Here is a 5,027-nt window from a genome sequence, read left to right on the forward strand (position 1 = left end):
ACAAAATTTTCTATAGTAATAAAATTTTGACAAAATTTTCAATAGAAATAAAATATAGACAACATTTTTTATAGAAATAAAATTCCGACAACATTTTCTATAAAAAAGGAATTTTGACAATATTTTCTATACAAAACGAATTTTGATAACATTTTCTATAGAAATAAAATTTTGACAACATTTTTATAGAATTAAAATTTTGACACAATTTTCTATATAAATAAAATTTTGACAAAATTTTATAACGAAATAAAATTTTGCAAAATTTTGACAAAATTTTATAAAGAAATCAAATTTTGTCAAACTTTTCTAAAAAAAAATAAAATTTTGATTAAATTTTCTAAAAAAATATTTTTTTTTATAAATTTCTATAGAAATAAAATTTAGATAAAACTTTCTATAGCAATAAAATTTTGACAAAACTTTCTATAGCAATAAAATTTTGACAGATTTTCTATAGAAATTAAATTTTGACAAAAGTTCTAACGATATAAAATTTTGAAAACATTTTTTATACCAATAAAATGTTGACAAAATTTTTTATAGAAATAAAATTTTGACAAAATTTCCTAAAGAAGTAAAATTTCGACAAAATTTTATATAGAAATAAAATCTTGACAAAAATTTCTATAGAAACAAAACTATGACAACTTTTTCTATAGAAAAAGAATTTTGACAACATTTTCTATAAAAATAAAATTTTGACAAAATTTTCTATAGAAGTAAAATTTTTTGACAACATTTTCTATAGAAATAAAATTTTGACAAATTTTTCTAAAAAAAGAAATAAGATTTTGATAAAATATTCAAAAAAATTTTTTTTTTTTTTTTAAATCTTCTATAGAAATAAAATATAGACAAAACTTTCTATAGCACTAAAATTTTGACAAAATTTTCTATTGAATTAAAATTTTGACAAAATTTTCTATAGAAATACAATTTTGACAAAATTTTCTATAGGAATAAAATGTTGACAAAATTGTCTATAGAAATAAAATTTTGACAATAATTTTGACGAAATAGATATATAGAAATATAGAAATAAAATTTTTACAAAATTTTCTATAGAAATAAAATTTTAACAAAATTTACTATAGAAATAAAATTTTGACAAAATTTTTTTAGAAGTAAAATGTTGACAAAATTTTCTATAGAAATAAAACTTTTACAAAGTTTTCTATAGAAATGAAATTTTGACGAAATTTTCTTTAGAAATAAATTTTGGACAACATTTTCTAGAGAAATAAAATTTTTGAGAAAAATTTCTACAGAAATTTTGACAATTTTTTTAAGAGTAAAATATTGACAAAATTTTCTATAGAAATAAAACTTTGACAAAGTTTTCTATAGAAATGAAATTTTGACGAAATTTTCTTTAGAAATAAAATTTTGACGAAATTTTCTTTAGAAATAAATTTTGGACAAAATTTTCTAGAGAAATAAAATTTTTGTGAAAAATTTCTATAGAAATTTTGAAAAAAAAATTTTTAGGAGTAAAATGTTGACAAAATTTTCTGTAGAAATAAAACTTTCACAAAGTTTTCTATAGAAATAAAACTTTGACAAAGTTTTCTATAGAAATGAAATTTTGACGAAATTTTCTTTAGAAATAAAATTTTGACGAAATTTTCTAGAGAAATAAAATTTTTGAGAAAAATTTCTATAAAAATTTTGACAAAACTTTCTTAGGAGAAAAATGTTGACAAAATTTTCTATAGAAATATAACTTTGACAAAGTTTTCTATAGAAATGAAATTTTGACGAAATTTTCTTTAGAAATAAAATTTTGACGAAATTTTCTTTAGAAATAAATTTTGGACAAAATTTTCTAGAGAAATACAATTTTGACAAAATATAGAAATAAAATTTTTACAAAACTTTCTATAGAAATTAGATTTTATCTAAATTTTCTGTAAAGTCAATATAAAGTCAACATCTTTCAAAATTTTAATTCTCGTTTTAAGTCATACTATCAAAGTTCAGTTAGGGTAAGTACCCCTCGTTGCAGAAGTAGCAATTTTGGCTTGTTGGTGTAAGCCAAAAATATTTAAACCGTCGACACATTTGTAATTCAGGGGACGATAAAATTGTCGCTATTAGGAATGATCATAAAATAATAACTAAACATCAAAAATAGAATAATAAATATTTTTTTTTTTCGAAAAAAAAAAAAAAAAAAACATTTTTATTATTTTGTAGTTTTTTATTAAGATTTTCTTGAAATGTTAACAGATTTGTTTTGGCTCAATTGACAATCGTGATTCTGGGACCATAAAAAGTGTTAAATATAGTTCCAAACGGTCCAGGATTATGTATTGCTTCTTGAGCAAAATTCGAACAAAATTTTTTAACCATAGTTATTTTTTGTGACCCACCCCTATATTTCAAAATTATTTACTGCCAAACTTATTTCACATGTTTTTAAAGTTATCTTCATGTTTTCTCGTTTACCAAGTTGACCAAGAAATTCAACGAAAATAGCGATAGGAAAAATCCTTAGATAATTTCATACTCTGGTAGTCTTCTTTTCAGCACCCGTAGACCTCGATTATCCCATACAAAAATCATTTGAACTTCGTGAAATTTTTCTCTGACAGACAACGAAATATAAGGCAAAAAGAAAATCGGCATAAGTTTCTCCATATAATGATGATTGAACAGTGACTAGGGGGTATAGTCGTACAAACAGAAAATATGGTGTAAGTTGCTTGCCATTTGTCCCCAATTTCTAATGATGACCAAACACCAAAAAGGAAACGAAAAGAATTGGCTTAAGATATTTGAAAAGCGAATTGAACACAAATTGCAAACGAAAAATTCCATTGAACATTGTCGATATTCTCAGGCGCCCAATTTGGTGGTAATAGTATTGAGAGTAATATTCGCTGTAATTCAATGATAAAGCACAAATTTCTCTATATTTGATTTTTGCGCACGAATGAATTCTTTTTTTAAGTTTTTACCTTACCAAAAAAGAAAATTAACAAAAAAAAAAATCACACAGTAAAATTAAGCAAATTTTCGGAAAAGTATTTTCAATTTCTAACCAGAAATCAAATATTGGGAAGAATTATTTGCCAATTAAAAAAGTGGCCGAAAGTGCTTAGAACCACTAAATCGTGACAATAATAATAAATCAGGCCAGATTAGCTAATTTAACTAAAAATTTAAATAGAAAATAGAAATTGTTGTGAATCAGAGATCCTTTTACGTTCAGTAGCCTATATGTTTAAGTTTTATTAAATAAATAAAAATTAAAAAAGTAAATATAAATAACAACCAAACTAAAAATATAATTTGCCTTAAAGTTATATTAAATTTCGTACAGATCCAAAAGAAGTTGAATTTGAAAGATCTTAAATGGTCCACATATATCCAATTTTTCTTCGATTCCCTACAAAAAAATTAAGGTAGTTTACAGATACAGTAGAACATGGCGAAAGGAATATTGGGACTGTATGCCCAAATTCCTTCCATAGAAAAGATTTAATTTCCACCACAGAAATTTTGGTTCAACCACAGAGATTTTCAGGCTTTCATGACACCATAACCAGTTTCAACATTGAGACAGGAAAGCCTACATTAATCAACTAGGTAAGGTTAGGTTAGGTTAGGTTATGTGGCAGTACGATGTATCAGACTCACTTAGACTATTTAGTCCATTGTGATACCATAGTGGTGAACTTCTCTCTTGTCGAGTGCTGCCCGATTCCATGTTAAGCTCAATGACAAAGGACCTTTTTTTTACAGCCGAGTCCGAACGCCGTTCTACACTGCAGTGAAACCACTTAGAAAAGCTTTGAAACCCTCAGAAATGTCACCAGCATTACTGAGATGGGATAATCCACCGATGGGAAAATTTTTGGTGTTCGGTCGTAGCAGGAATTGAACCCACGACCATGTGTATGCAAGGCGGGCATGCACCACGGTGGCTGCCACCTAACCTAACCTAAGACTGAATTTTTGTCAGTTGAAGGTTTTAGTGATAAAACTGTTGGTCGGAAGCCCTCAGTTGGGGGATGTAGACCAAAAGGTCTAGGATATTTAGGCTCAATGATCTGAGTGGGAGACCCTAGGCGTGCAGCCTCATTTCTGAGGGTTTCAAAACTTCTCTAAGTGGTTTCACCGCAAAGTGGAACGCTGTTCGGACTCGGCAATAAAAAGGAGGTCCCTTGTCATTGAGCTTAACATGGAATCGGGCAACACTCAGTGATAAGAGAGAAGTTCACCAATGTGGTATCACAATGGACTGAATAGTCTAAGTGAGCCTGATACATCGGGCTGCCACCTAACCTAACCTAACATTAATAGCCCCAGTTGAGGCTTTTGGGTCAAAAGTTCTTAGAACTTGACCACCAAGCCTACATTCTCTAACTTAAACTTTCAGCTCCACATTCCAAAATCGAGACTTTCAGTCACACATTTCACTATTGCAACCTTAAAGCCTACATTTGAATCACTGAAACTTACAGTGCCATAAAGGTTATCTTAGGGCTAACAGTTCCTCAACTGAAACCTGTGCACCAACAGTTCCATCAATTAGACTTTGGCGATAGCATTCCCTGCAAACTTCGTTAATAAAGTTTTTTTTTCGAACATAAAATCACAAATAAGGATTATTGGTCCATGGTTCCACCACTAAAACATTCGGGTGGAAATTCCCCGACTGAGATCTTGAAGCCTAAAACTCCCCGCCTGAGGTGATCGGGTCAAAAGTTCCAATAATGAGACCATAAACTCTTTTTATACCCACCACCATAGAATGGTGATGGTTCCCCTTTAGGCACTTTATGACCAGAATTTCCACCATTGAGAGTTACTGTTTCACAACGGAGGCCTTCGGGGCCACAGATCCTTCCATAAGACCTTCTTGCACAAAACAGTCTTTGTTGCCAACTGTTTTGATCTTCGGTCATAAATTCCTTCAATGGAATATTAGAGCTTACAGTACCACCACTGAAACCATAGGGCTAACGGTTATAGTTTCACCACTGAGCACTTGTGACATATAGCTCCACTAGCAAGAC

This window comes from Haematobia irritans, chromosome 1, assembly GCF_050003625.1.
Source record: "Haematobia irritans isolate KBUSLIRL chromosome 1, ASM5000362v1, whole genome shotgun sequence".
In the NCBI taxonomy this organism is placed as follows: domain Eukaryota; kingdom Metazoa; phylum Arthropoda; class Insecta; order Diptera; family Muscidae; genus Haematobia; species Haematobia irritans.